Here is a 15744-nt window from a genome sequence, read left to right as displayed (position 1 = left end):
AAGAAAAGAAAAGAAAAGAAAAGAAAAGAAAAGAAAAGAAAAGAAAAAAGAAATAGACAATGCTGTTTTAAATACCTTTTCATCTGGCTGACAGAAGATGTATCTCCATTCTGATTTGCAGACAGAGATATATTAGCCTGGCTTGTGTCATGTTTAAGATGCAGTGGCTTGGGCTAGGTCTGATGAGGATGATCAGATATGATTCTCATGTTAGGTATAAAAAGGCCAGGAGTAAACCTGTCCCATTAGATCCTTAGTTATGCCTTGTTGAGTTCTTGCTCTGTTTTGGACTACTGCAATCAACCTTCCCCAAGGTTTGGGGCAGGGGACACAAACCAGTAAGAATAAGGTGTCACTGGAGTTCATAGAATCATATAATTATAGAACAGCGTGGGTTGGAAGGCACCTCAAAGATCATCTAGTTCCAACCCCCCCTGCCATAAGCAGGGATGCCACCCACTAGATCAAGTTCCTTAGGGCTCCATCCAACTTGGTCTTGAATACCTCCAGGGAAAGTTGTTTCTTTTCAGTCTGTACTGCACTTCCAAACTATCCCAAGTGGTCTTGTACCCTTAAACATCTCTACATGTCTTCATGTCATTCTTCAGCGTGTGAAACAAACACCTTCTGATGGACTACGTTCTTTGGTAGAACACAACACAGTGCTCACATTAGTTCACATACTTGGAGCACAAAAAATGACAGCTTTTAGTCAGAAAGGCACTGAATGACTTACACTCTACTTTCTAGGAGTGTGAATATTTCTCTATATCTGCACCTGCAGGCTTCTTAAACTGGCAGAATTACAAGGCCCTTTTCTCTTCTCATTGTTTTGAATTATTTTTGAATCCATTTCTGAATTATTTTACTCTTATATTTACCCTTATATTTACTCCATAGTTAGGTATAGCAGAAATTGGCTGATTTGAATTCATCTGCTTGAAAATCTTAGAGCTATAAAGCCAGTGATTTTTTTAATGATTAGACCTAACCATAAATACTCCATTGAAACTTTTTGTCCTTTTTCCTTCAGTAGAACATCTAAGAACATGTAAACATACAATAATTTAATATGTTTAACCTTTTATAAAAAAAAAAAAAGTCCACCTGTGAGAGCATAAAAATCTCATACACATCATTTTTATACACATGCATAAATACCCATAAGCAGCTTTGGCTCATCTTCTTTACAAGCAATTAGTTATTTGAGACTGTTGATGAAATGATCTATGAAAGACTGGTATTCCAGACTCCCAATGTTTTAATAGAGATTTAATTGTATCTTTTGGGTAAGTGCCAAAATGATTAATAGAGTTATCACAACATTCTCTCTAAGTGCTAACCCCAACTTTTTGGTAAACTAAGTGGAACTAAATTGACCAGGTAATAGTTGAGTGGTGTTAAAATAAAGGAGCTGATACAAGCAAAACCCCCAAAATTACTGAGCTTGCATTTGCCCTTTGGGAGGACAGTGCAGAGTCCAAATGCTTGAGGAGTTGAGGTTTAAAATATAATCAGGTCAGAGGTGTTATATGGGGTATTTCTGATGCAGATCAAAGGGAATTCTAAAGAGCTCAATTAATCCTTCTGACCCAGCATGATACCTGCTCTCACAAAGCAAAATCCTGTAGGCTGGCATTCACTATACTAAGGTATTATCTTTTTAATGGCCAATTCACAACCATTGCTGAGGGTATGCAGAAAAGGCCATGAAACATAGCTTATTTGGTGTGAAATTGTAACTAAAAAAAAACAGATATATTCTCCTGAACATCTCCACGTCTTGACCAGTTCTTGTTAATGTACACACTTGCAATTCCCTTTCACACTCCGTTTCTCTCTTGCAGCTCATTCCTCTGCTGAAATGTACTGTAGGTTGTAGGCAGCTAGGGCTAATGAAGGTGACAGACAGCACTATATATTCTTACTGAATTTCTGTTGTATAAAAGGTTCTGGCTTTATATGTCAACTCATGGAGAGGTCCAGAGATACCTTCGGTGCATGGGCACTCACTTTGCTGGGAAGAGACTGTCACAGGCATGGTGCACCAGTGTGAAAGAAGACAGGGGAACAGAGCACAGATAACATTCAAACACCTTCCTGTGATAAGGTGAACACCCCCTCCCAGCTTCCCTCTCACAGCATGAAGTGGAGCAGACTCCCTGATCCTTCCTGCCAACTGGCAGCACGCACCAACCTGGTGGTGTGCCCTACAGCTCTAGCTGCTGCTTCTGGCATGACCCCTTGCCAAGGGTCTGAGATGTAACCTCAATCACACAACATGTCTTGTATCTTAGTCCCTGAGCCCTTCCTCAGATTTTTATATTAACTCTGAACATTACCTTAGCTTTTGAGGACTACTTGTTCTTGTCATAAGAATCAAAGAATTTACACTTTAAGTAAAATAAATAACATACACATATGTGTTTTCTCATCTCTTACTGTAGTGCAGCTATCAGCACAGAGAAGGAGGTGCCACTATTCCATCTGAACTGGCAGGCCACTGAGCAAGAGTTTGGCAATTTCTGATATATAAATTGCTCTGTTGCTTCTGAGCTTTAAAACTATATCAACAAACACATCAGGATATGCTTGTATTCATTTTCTAGATCTGCTGATTCCAGTCTCTTGCAGAAAGTGTATGCTACCAGCGAGCCTGTCCTTTCATCTCTGAGGATGCGCTAACACCACTGCTCTCCTGAGGTCAGATGGTAAGGGCTGTTCATTGCTGTGTTGCAGGAAGGCTTTCTCTAGCTAAAAAAGATGCAAATCAGCACTGGAACTTGGACAGCTAGTTATAATCTCCTTTACATACTCTTTGGCTGTCTTTCACTATCCATACAAGACACAGAGATCTAACTACAATAAAAAAAAAATAATCTGACTTTAAACATCAAAGACATTGTTGTTGATTGAACTAAGACTGGAGCATCAGAAGAAATTTGGGATGGGAGGAAGGCTACAAGAGCTGTGTCCTGAACAGACATCATGTCATCAAGTCCAAGACAGAAGCCTAGTTCACATACAGCTCTATACAGAGTTGTATAGGCATACTCTAGCTGCCAACTTTAAACTCCATGGATTTATTTTAACTGCCTCTCTGTTACTATAGACTCTGTAAAAGCATATACAGTAATGGGATCCCTGAAAGAAACTCCAAAGAGAGAAAAAAAAGCAACATATTTTTGCTTGCAATTGCAGACACAGGCAGAAACTAAGCAGGCCATATGGTCTGACTTTGACACCTCTCATCCATCAAACCAGTTAGTCCCTCTAGTACTTCATATACAAATCAGAAAAACCACAGGCTGGGCAGACATGAAGCTTCCTGCCCAGGAATGTTTGGGCTGCAAAGGAGTAAATCCTGGCAGCCAGTGAGCAGAAGTTAGCACTCAAACTGAAATCTGAGATTTGGGACTGCACTTTACATTTGAATACCATTTTAAGTATCTTTGAGAAGAAAAAAGGGTCAAAAATCTTTCAGGTATACTAGTGTAACTGCAGCAACTACAACAAAAGGTTTTGCTCATACTCACTAAAACTTATAGAACACCCAAAAAAGTCTGTTTCCAAGATTGATGGACATTATATGTAATATGTCATCCCATGTGGGACACAATAACACAAATGCTACTAATTTTTGCGATTACAAATTTCATTTGCAATTTATTGTAAGACCCAACTCCCAACTCTCATTCTGATGGAGATGAATTATGGCCAGTCCATTCAGGTACATTTTGATGCAGTTCATCAAGACAGAAACTGCTTTTTTATTGTGTTCCCACCCTTAGGTGTCTCATGAATGGGCTCTGTGAAGTGTCATCAAACACAGGTGGGAATAGGCTCTGGTTAACCAGTTTCTAGATGCCTTCATTTAATAACTTGCATGGTCTATCCCAGTAATGGGATATCTGAGGTTTTTTCTAGGACTTGTGAAAATAATATGAAGTCAAATTTATAATTAAACAACAGAATTATACTTTTTTTTTTTTAATTATTATTAGATAACCAGAGGATGATCCCAGCCTAAATAATTCTATGTTAATGATTTATTCCATAAGCTTTGGGTTCTACCTAATACATTTAAAAACATGGTTGAAGACCCACAATGTTTCAACCTTACTCATGTCTTTCAGCTAATCATCCAATAAGCTCTGTCAAAATAGACATGATTTGACAGAGTGAAATCCCACTCAAGGTGAGGGTGCAGCAGAACACAAGATTTGCTCTATGCTGTTAAATTGCAGCTATGTATATTTTTGCACACACTTTAAAACAAAACCTGACAACCCCATACTCTGAGTTTGGAGGCTGAGAAGATGAAAGCAGGTGTGCTACCTTTCAGATATACTTTGTGACTAAAAACTTTTCACCAAAACAGCCAATCCAGTTTGCCATGAATTTGTTATGACTGTTAGCCTTGACTGCAGCAGAGAGACATCTTATAGTAAGGGTTTGGTTCAAAGCCTGTGGAAATTAATGGAAAAAATTGTCCACTTCCCAAGCAGTTCTGAGAGAGTCTTCCACTCCTTTTGGCATTTATTTAATAAATCATAGCTGGAGGGGAGAGGGATATGAAGGAAAGAGACAAGGAAATACCAGATAGGAGAAGTGGTCAGAAATAAAGATTTTCTGCAGAACTGCAGCTGGAATTTCTTTTTTGTACTTTATCATTTAAAATATACATATATATATATATATATATGTATATATACACATTTAAGACAAATAGTCATACTGTTTTTGCCCTGGCACTTCTGCTGGAGAATTCCCACTGAAGTACCACTTACTTCACCGGGGAGAGATGCTTCACAGATAAACAGCAGGGCCAGCACAAACAAGAAAAAGGTAGGAATGAACAGGACCTATTGTTCAGACTTGCAGAGATTACAAATAAATAAATAAATAAATAACAACAAAAGCCAAATAAAACACATGATTAAATATGTGAGAACTGGCTCAGCTCTTTAACAGGTTGTTAGGATTAACATACCCACAAGGAAGAAAACACCACAATTTTATGTTTGCTGTCCAAGTGTACAAACTTCCTTAGCCCTGCACTTCTTCCTGAGAATGGATGTCTTTATGTATACTGTAGATGTGACAAAGAGCTAAATCTGGAGTACCTTGAAGGAGATCTACCAAGACGGAAAGGCCTGAAAAACAAGAAAGAGAGGATGAAACAGGAACCCTGTTCTGCTTTCACAGCCACATTTCCCAGATTTCTTCTCCCCAGCAGTAGAATACCCCAAGTCAGTCTTTGAATCTATCAGCCAACAAAAAAATAAATTCAACTGAAATCAAAACAACAAACAGGAAGTTGCCCCTTTCAGCAACCACTGTAAAAAGGGACAGGCAGTTAACACGTTTACCTCAGAGGCATCCTTTCCTTTTGTGTAGTTTTGCTATGACTACACATACACTGCTGTAATCTATTGCTCACCAAAGTCAAAGTGAATTTAAAATTTTTATGTCATGCAAAAAAAAACAATCTCTGTTATCTGAGATGGTCCTCAATAGGTAGCAGTTGCACAGCCTTGAATTCTGTGAAGTGTGGTCATTTGGGCTTTGGAAAATCAATAGAGAGGGAAACAGCTGGACGTGCCATTGGATCAACTCTGCCTCACAACTCCCATTGTCCCCCCAGACAAAAAAAAAAAAAATCTGGCCAGGTGCTGCTGAGCATCCCCACTGTGCATCAAACACTCAGGTCCTTGTCACACATATTTTGAAGGGCTACTCCATGGGCTGCACGTGAAAGATTGTATTTCTCTATTCTACTTCTTCCATCCAGATTCTCTTTCTCTGGACTGTTGCACCATTTCTGAGATCGGAATCCAAAAGAAAATACTCACTGAGCTGAATTCTCTCAGTGAATCTGAGATGACTTTACTCAGATCCAAACCTGTTTTGAGAAGAAAGTCTCTGTACATGCACATTTACAATGCTTTCTAACAGTGCCTATGGGGCCATTAATTATGACGAGCCGTTGTATCAGCACTTTGCAGAAATAAGTTCTTTAGGCAGCAATGGTAGTTTTTCTGTGTTGTGAACATACATGTGATTAAATATTTTCCTGGAACACTGTGGACTGACTTTTTCAGAAAAGCAGCCATTGTTCTGGATGTCCCATCTGAGACATCTGACTTCCAGGGGGGAACGTCAGGAATTTCTGAAGAATCAAAACCCCATACCCAGCACATGTTTTGAACCAGGCACCCAAAACAAATGGTCATTTGGAAGTAGGCTACTCCCAAATATCTTTATATACTCTGACGTGGAAGTGGTGTGGCCACCAGAAAAGAGCAAACTATTTAGAAATGTTAGGCATCAAAGAAAAACATTAATAAAAGCCTATTTGATATCCATTTATAAAGAAAAAAAAAAAAGTGTGGCAAGCCCAATATTAGCTATTGAAAGAGGAAACACTTCCAACTCACCCAGGTCAGCTGCATTTGTGTGGCACAGCTGGGGTTAAGAAAGGCCCAGCCAGAGGTACACCACCAGCTCCCTGCAATCAGCCATGTCAGTAATTTCTGCCAGAAATCTCCCCTGGGATCACTATGCCTATACATTCACTGTCCTGCCTGGAAGGCCCCCAGCAAAGGACAAGGACGGAGCAGTGCGGAGTGGAGGAAGGGGAAGCGTTGTGCATAACCCCCAGACAGGACACGATCCCTGGGCTCCACCAACTGGTTACCAGCTCTGAGAAGTCTGACCTTTTATTTTAACTCTTGCTGATTCAGGCCTTACGCTCCCAGTACGACAGAGGCTGAAAGCAGGCTTTGGACTGCACGAAAGCTAAAAAGGGAGCAATGGAATTCTTGCCGTTGGCATGAACAGCTACCGCAGCAGCTGGCCGAAAATATTATAATGCATGGGAATCTGGCAGGTGGCTTGGGGTTGGACAGCTTTTTGGGAAATATTCTAAATTACCCCAGAAAGCAGACAGCAAGAGAAAACACATTTTGCAAGTGCTTCAAACTGATAAATAAAAGATTTAGATAACATAACATATACCATCCATGTTTAATGTTAAATATAAAGCCCAGAAATGACTCCAGAAGTTTCTCATGCCCTGAGAGCAGAGCAAGATAACTCTCAGGGAAGGGATACCACATACATACCGCAAGTTCTCCAGATGGCAGAGTCCAGTCTCTAACAGTTCAACAGTAGATCATGCTGTTGCAAATGCTGGAGGAGGCACTTATAAGTTTGTAGGCTCTGGAGCTCTGCTAGCAAGTGTGTTTTCCATGCAGCTAATGAGGAGGGACCTATTGCATGGACAGGCTTATCCCGTGGATTTGCCATGTGGACAATGCTGTTTGAATCCTCATTCTCAGGTGATCCTACTTCTCTCAAAGGATTTTGACATTTACAGATATTGGTCTAATTATAAATAATTTAATGAGTTGGATTAAAATTCCCAGAGGTAAAGACAGGGCTCTGCTCCACCTGGTCTCCCCCATCCTGCTACATACTTCTTCCAATCAGGACACTGTAATGCATTTAAAAGAGAGATAAGAGACTTTGAATGCCTGTACATGCCATCAGTTACTGAAAAATTCTTTCTAGAAAAACTTTCCGTATGTTTCAGGATATTTTGCTGACAGTGGAGGTGTAGTGCTCACACAATTTAATATAAATGACACAAAATCAACATGATGTTTTGATGTTTATGTTGGTATCTGCCCCAAGAATAGACAAGTTTATACAGTTCTCATTCTTTTGAACAGATTATAAACCACACCTAAAGCTTAAAAAAAAAAAACAACTATGGATTTAATTCTGTGAGTTTTCCTTGGTTCAGCAATGGGAATATATAAATATTTACAACAACAATTTTAAACTATTTCCTGGAGAAATGGATTCACCGAAGACGTATCCTTTAGTTTTTCATTCCCCCCCCCCTCCCCCCCCTTTTTTTTTCTTCCAAAGCCATCTACTTATATTTAGATTAATACTGAAACAATTTTAATATCAATTGTGACCAATCAGCAAAACATTTATACACATCTGCATATATTCATTTTTACACATGCATTTTTTTGGTGCTAGCCTGTAACTGCAGGGTCAGCTTTTCCTCTGCTTAGATGATATCTGCAAAGCTTGGGGCCCAGACTTTTTACGTGCTTCTCTATGTATATTTATCATCATGTGAGGGTTCATCTTAAACATCTTTACTGACAGTTGCAGCTTTTTTTGACTTGTTTTACTCCTTTCTTTGTTTCTAAAGGAAATGAAACAGCTCTTACCTGAAAGGGAAGAACTAGTTCCCTGTGTAAAGATGTGTGACCATCCTCCTTGGCCATGTTACTTACAAGGTTGATCACATCCAGTTTTGCCACAGGCTTCAATTTTCAATGCATGCTTCTTGCTTCTGAGAGTGTTTGCCCATTGCAAACGAGGCCCAAGGGGCGCCCACACATCATTTAACACTTCCTACAGGTCCATGCAAGATGCAACGTTATGTTCTAGGCTCAAGGACATGCGTTGTGATTCTTTTTTCTTTCCCCCTTTCCCCTCTTCCCACTTTTTCCATTTCCTAAAAACATTTCTGTAAAACCAATACCTTTATTATCGCCATATGTTTTGCCACAGAAGTTGCAAACTCACTAAGGAAACACTGCTTATGATTTAACCATTTGCCAATTATTCACTTTAATGTTTTAATGTCATGCAGCTTCATAAACTAATTCTATGCAAGTTTGATTTTTTCAGACATTTGATCAGTCCGGCTTGCCTACTAAAAATGATGCTTGACTCATATCTTGGCAACAGTGTTTATTTGACGTGCGACGGTGAAGCTCTCAAAAATACTGTAGTCAGGCTATTCCAAATTTAGCCTCCTACATCTGTGCGTATTAGTGTTTGGGTGAGACTGAATTATCAGTGTGTGCTAAGTGGGTGACACAAGTCTATTAGTGCACCTTTGTTGTTTAATTATAAGCTCTGAGCTGAAGAAGCCTTCAGAGAGGATATGTCTGTGTTCCTTGTGAGTTTTTTAAAATCCTGTTTACATTGGGTAGCTTTGTGCTACAAGAAAATACAAGTCACTTTAGTCCACGTAGATCCCCAGCCAAACTCCAATTACTTTTGTTTTTCTCTCCAAATAAAACTACTTTCTGTAAATCCAAACCTATTAAAAATGTGCAGCTGTGAAGTTACAGCCATTCCTACACTCAAGAAATATTAAACCATAGTGCCAAGTGTTTCTAAATAGAGGCATACCTGAAGACTAACCCGCAATGGGAAAGGCTGACAATGTTCTGGGTTTCATGTGGGATGCTGTGGAGAGGAGAGTTTCTTACTGAAAGCAGCTGTGCAAAGTTGGCTGGATCATTCTTCCAGCACATGATGGGCCATTCTACAACCACAGCATCTTGCCAAGGAGCATCCTCCAGGATCGCGACAGCTTCGGCAGGAGCAGAGGCGTTAGGCTGAGCTCCAGCCAAGCCCCGGGTTGAGATGACATACTGCTTCTGAAATGTTTCTTGCAGTTTCAGTTCAGTTATGTATTCCCAACTCCTTGTTCCAGAGGTGGAAATATCTGGGGGTTGGTTCACCCTTTAAAAATAGGAATGGAATCCTCCCATTCCTGTTTATGAGAAGAGAGCAAACACACAACTGCTCGAATGAACAGTGGCTAAACCTTCTTTATTCATGTCTCAGGAAAGCATGAAAGCAGCACAAGGAGCTCAGCCTCTCCAGCAGTGGGGCAGGTTCTGCTTTGGGGCTGGAGTGGCCAGGAAGGGCTGTCCTGCCTTCCATACCATGACTGCACCCTTATTCTTGCCTAAGCCATTTCCAATGGCTCCTGCGTGGCTATATATTTTGTAATTCCACCATGGTTTTGGAGCATGGATGCAGACTGGGAGGGCAGCATCTTACCTTCTTACCATGTGTATGGTAAACTAGGCTGTATTTCCACTCACTACGAGCTGAGCAGAGACACTCCTGCCTGCTGCTGTGAGGCAGTGCCCTATCCTGGGTGGGCAGTACTTCTTTCCTATGGTGTTGTGATGCAGGTGCTTCAGGTGATCTGAACATTCCTGTCTGCAGTGTATACAAAGTTGGGGAGGACAGGGCAGCTAAGATTTACTTCTACTAGCTCATTCCTATCTGAGACCTTACCTTCAGGGCTCTTCAAAACAAGCCTCTGGCTTTGGAATGTGTCAGATTGCGCCAAACCCCAGAGAAAACAAATGAACAAAAGGGAAACAGCCTGAGGTTTTAAGTCAAGCCACCCTACGCATGCTCACATAGTCTCCATTTCACATCACACAAGCAGGATGACACACAAAAGCATTAATGCATTCAGAATATTTGTTTTCAGGATAAAAATGCAAGTATTTCCAGCTAGCACAGCACACTAATTTTCTTGCCAAGATTTGTTGTATTTGTCTTTAGTTGTAGCAACAACCAATAGATTTAAATCTGAGAACCAATGAACAGACTCCCTGCCTCTCCTCCCTCTTTGCTGAGAGTTTGAATCTCCAAGAAATGAAGCTTCCTTGTTTTAGTCCAGGGAATTTTTACGCACACGCTTATCTTCAGCTAACGTGTTGCATTCAAATGGGTGATGCACATTTGCCAAGTTCAATGTGCATTTAAGTGCTTTCAGGGATGGAGGCTGGAATATAATTGGTTTCTCACAAACTCAATCTCTGAAAGAATGGAATTGCAAAGAATTTATCTTGCATCAGAGCGGATTTTTTTTGGAAGCTCTCCAGTTTTAACAAGAAGCCATTGGTACTTTTGAGGCTTCTAAGTCAAAGCTGCTTTAAAATAATGTATTTTGATGTTGCACAGGTATGACATTGTAAGTTATATATATATAATTATATACATATATTTATGGTATATACATATACACTTTTTTTTGAAAAGTGTGGGAGCCTACTGGATGAAAGGTACTCTGCATGTATGTAATATCATTGTCATCATTATAAATGCACCATAGTCACAAAAGCCTAAGGTGATTTATTATGGACACCTTTCCCTATATAATTTTCTAACACTGTGTGCCTAGGTGAACTGATGAGATCTCCACTAAATTGGGGTTGCCTGTTATTTTATTCAGAATGGAATGGATTTTCTTTCCTTGAACTCCTGACAGAGAGAAAAGAATCAAAAAATAATGGATTGTAGATAATAACATTGCATGTTGAGATAGGCATAACTGATATACAGCTGCCAACACTTTTCCCGGACACATTTACATCATTTCATTGCAAGATGAATAAGGCAAAGGTGAGAGACAGAACAGGAGGAGGGTGTTTGGCATTTGGTCCCCCAAATACAAAATGTGATCCTCCTAATAAAGGTGATTCTCCTTGTATTTTATAATAGCCAGGAGATGATCTGCCTGGCAGAAGGGTACACAAATAGTTTGCTTTCCTTCAGATACGGAAGGTTGATTATGTTCCACTGAAATTGTATCTAATCAGGCTTTTGTATACTTTGGCCTAAATGTCACACCACATCTCCTGCTCTCATCTCTGGAGAGTTCTTACTGTCAGAGTGACGCATTTTGTGAAGATTTCAAGAAAAATACTGGCATCCTGGCCAGCAAAGCCTCTCTCAGGCTACATGAGAAGCTGTAGTTCAATACATAACGGGTTGCCCTGGCTGTCAACAGAGTCATGCTGTCCCAGGACAAAGCCCTGCTGGAGCCCTGCAGCTCCATCATGCTATCATGGCTGAGGCACACCAACTCCATAGCCAGCAGCTGGCAGGACGGGGATGTTGTTATCAAACCATGCTGACTGTTTTCCCAGCCCAGATGGCCAGGTGTCCCAGCTGTATGTGTCTGGTTCTCTGCTTCTCTTGGTTCTCTGGCCAACTGCTTCAACCACTCTTCACCCTGTCCTGGTCTACTGATTTCTTGTTAACCTGATTCAATCTTATGTAAAGTCCCTTAAAAAACATATTATTGGGGTATAAAAAGATATCCAAGCCGTGCTTGATTCCTTCCCTCTTGCTGTGTCTGAGTATGTACTGCAAAGCTGGGAGCCGTGGAGTTAGCAACAGCTGCCTGCAGCTCATCTGTTGGCAAAGCTGAAATCACATTCTCCAAGTGCCAGAAAGATAGTCCTTCTGGAAGGAAGTATCGGGTGAAAGAGCAGGAAAGAGAGTTCACTTCCAAACAATAAACATGCAGATCGGAAATAATTGAGGGACTAGAACAAGGGGGAGGGAAAACAAAACAAACCATAACAATGGATCCTCAGATGAACTGGTTTTCCAGTAAACAAAGTAGCAAGAGAGAAGAGTGCAGGGGGGAGGAGCAAAAAATCCCCTGTAGGTAGCCTAGAGCTGACCAGAAAAAGGCTTTGCACTGTGTGATAAAGTCTGAGAAGCTTCTAATCCTGTATGTTCAGTGTCACAGCGACAAGCTGGCATTGTGGCAGTTCTGGTGAAACAGAAGAAATCTTTCAGGACCTGCCTGCCTGCTGGCTGACCTGCCAGTAAGCCAGGCAGCTAGCCTCTTTGCCTGGTTTCCTTTAAAAACACTGACAAAATCGACATATTTCAACAGAGCCGTTCAGTTCCACCGAATCCCCATCTTCCAGCAGACTCCTTTCTGATCAGGAGATTTCCAAACTCTGTGATGCCAAACAATCACAGCTATTTCATTATAGGATAGCAGGATACCATTCTGTAGAAAGACATATAGGAAAAGAATGGAATAAAGCCTTTACCCTACTACCAGACAGCAGATATGCAGTGTGAATGGTACCTCCAGGCTGCTAAGCTGATGACTGCTGGGTCTTGTGGGGTGTAGGGGAACCAGGGACAAAAAATTCTGGAAAGCTGGGGAGCGCACACAAACTGGAGGGAAGCAGGACTTTTTCTGTGGCTTCACAGGACGCTGTGTGCTGACATAAAGGTACATGCTATTGTTTTCTACAGCACAAGAGGTATTTTCAGATTATCCAATTCAGGCAGCCAGCCTGGCTGGTTAAGTTACCTGGTTTGCCTCCTTAAACTCCCTTAATAGAGAAGCTCTCCTAGAGGCAATTCAGAACAGGAGCCTAATATAGACTTACTGAATTGCTCCTGGAAGCAAGTCTCTCCCTCTCCCTTGGTTTTTCCATTGACTCCAGAGGGAACCTGGAGAGCCTAGCTGGCTAGCTTAACCAGCCAAGTTGGGTGGTGAAATTTGGGTGGTCTGAACACCTCTGCTTTTGCATGTGGCCTGGATTAGGATTTGAGCTTTGTCTTGAACATCTGTATTTGCTAAGTATTTCATCACTCAGCTTTAATGTTACTATGATTTAGATGAAATACCTAGGCATATACTTTGTTTTTTACTTGCTCACATGCTATGAATGTGAGAATCTAGAAGTGTAGTGTGTTCAATAATGAAAGGACAAGGAATAAACTGATAAACAGCCCAGAAATAAGCAGAAATTCACATTCACTGTAGGACATTACTTCTGCTGGACACTGTATCTTCCTGTGTTCTGAGTCACAGCAGTGAATAACGAGTATCAATGAAAGCCCTGAGTTACTACATGAGCAACGTGGTATTGTTCACTCATTGTTCACTGGCTTTCTAATGAATTCTCTTTACGTGTGTCTGTATTCTGTCTGATTTTCACAGCCTCCCAAACATGAACATGCCTCCCCAGCTACAGCTTGCATTATTGCATTCCAGCATACTCGCCTTACGTGACATACCAGTTACCTTCAAACAAACTTTGGGCTAAGTTTGTGAAAACTAATTCAAAGGTTGTCATTTAAAGAAGATCAACATTTCACAGCTAGGAACTCTGAAGCTAAGCTCTCAACAAACATCTAGTCAGACGTTTCTTTCAGGACTGTGAAATAATATGCAGACAACCCTCTCCTGCTTTTCCATAGCTGGCGTTCAATAGTTTATGCTCAGACCAGATTAGGAGGTTGAATCATAAATTATTCCTTAAAAAAATTAATCCAGGTCACTTGTCTGTGCTACCAAGAGCCTGGTCCTTAACACAACAGGGTGAGCTGCCTTTCCCTTGCCACAGGTAACAGTGGCAATACCTCCAAGCACTTGGCACGCAGGAGGAAGAGCGCTGGACAGACCAGGTTGTGTCGCCCCAAGCAGGCACTTGGGAGAATGACGTGATCCTGTACCTGGAAGGTTGTTCCTTCCCTGTGTGATTCAGAATCACCAAAAGGGTGACATTTTTGTAGCCCAGACCTCTCACCACTTCCTGAGCAGAAGAGACTGTTAAGGAGAAATACATATTTATCGTCAGAGCAAGCCAAGCATGAAACTGAAAGGTCAGGGTGTTGGTCTGTCAAGAAAGGGGGAATTACTAACTCATTTTTCAAAGCAGAACCACAAAGATCTGGTCATACCCTTTCCATATCATGGAGAGGATGGGAGGAAGGGAGATAGATGTTTTCCAGTTTTGAAATCAGTGCTAGTGCATACTGTTTCTTACAGTTTCCCCTACCTCAGGAGCCGTAAAAGGATCCCTATGCACTCAGATTCTTGCAGAGAAACATCGGAGAGGAAAAAAAAAACAACCTTCCCATGCTCCTGTCACCTGATTTTCATGACACAGAACCCAGACCTGCAACTGTGCTATTATATATTCCTCAAATAAGGGTAGGTCTGAAAACATCTGGCCTGATCACATCATCCTTGGCACAGATGAAAATTCATGCATAAACTCTAATAACCAAGAACTACTGATAGGGAAAAAATGCTGAGATTTTGTTGTGTATACTTTGGAAGAAGTAATTATATTTTGGTTATGTAATCAGTTATACAACATAAATTCTTCTCAAAGTGAATGGTAGCTCCATCTTTAAAGGCTTTTGATGCAGGTTCCAAGAATTTATAATAAATCAAGGTATAAATGGGCTTTTTGGTGGTGCAGGTTGGAAATCTTACAAGGAAGCAAAATTTCCTTGAAAAGAACCACTGCTTTTGAACAAACACTTTATTTTCATTGAAATTTTACCAAATTAAAGACTTTAGCCTGCACTTGGCTTCTTGGAGGATCTGTTGGAAGCCAGTGGTCCTCAGACCCTGGAAGCCATTTGCCTCAAGCCAGCTCATGCCTGCATCTGCTCTTCAGACACATCGCCAGACCCAAAGCAGACAGGCCTGAGGGTCACCATCCCGCTGCCAGAGCTGCTAAAACTAGTGGGTTCCTGGCTCACATGCTCAACAGCTGTGCCTTAGGAAAGGGGACTTTGGAAGCTTCTTGCAACCACCCCAAGAAATTAATATTTTTAATACTGGTGAAGCCAGGAGGGCTTCCAGCTTGATTACAGAAAATTAAATAAAATTGGCTTCTCATCAGAAACCAACTAAGCTGAATTAAAATAGGAAAATATCCTGCAAGCCTCTACCTGGGTACCATAATCTGGCAGTCTGTGTGGCACTCTCAGTATCAGTCATCTACTTTTCCTTCAGAACTAGAAGCAGCTCTATCAACACACAGGGCAGGGCTCTCAGCTGGTACCCATCCAAGTCAGAGAGGACTACATCAGACCAAATCAGTCATGGGTATATCCAGAAAGCTCAGTGTTGGGACAAGCTGTGTAGTGAGGCACTGGCACAGGTTGCCCAGAGAAGCTGTGAATGCTCCTTCCCTGGAAGTGCTCAAGGTCAGGCTGGATGGGGCTTTGGGCAACGTCGTCTAGTGGGAGATGTCCCTGCTCATGGCAAGGGGGTTGGAACAGGATGTTCTTTAAGGTCCCTTCCAACCCAAACCATTTTATGATTCTGCGATTCTA

At 41.2% G+C, this 15744-nt stretch overlaps 1 long non-coding RNA gene across 1 annotated transcript in view; it reads right to left on the bottom strand.

Annotated features, from left to right (window-relative positions):
- LOC118162748 overlaps positions 1-6677 on the bottom strand; it is a 9099-nt gene extending 2422 nt beyond the window's left edge. The window contains exons 1-2 of the long non-coding RNA XR_004748603.1: positions 6441-6677; positions 4994-5156 (exon numbers count right to left, since the gene is read on the bottom strand). This is a non-coding gene — a long non-coding RNA (uncharacterized LOC118162748). The remainder of the gene's footprint in view (positions 1-4993; positions 5157-6440) is intronic.
- Positions 6678-15744: the final 9067 nt, after the last annotated feature.

This window comes from Oxyura jamaicensis, chromosome 2, assembly GCF_011077185.1.
Source record: "Oxyura jamaicensis isolate SHBP4307 breed ruddy duck chromosome 2, BPBGC_Ojam_1.0, whole genome shotgun sequence".
NCBI classification, from domain to species: domain Eukaryota; kingdom Metazoa; phylum Chordata; class Aves; order Anseriformes; family Anatidae; genus Oxyura; species Oxyura jamaicensis.
This window is presented reverse-complemented; position numbering and strand designations above follow the sequence as displayed.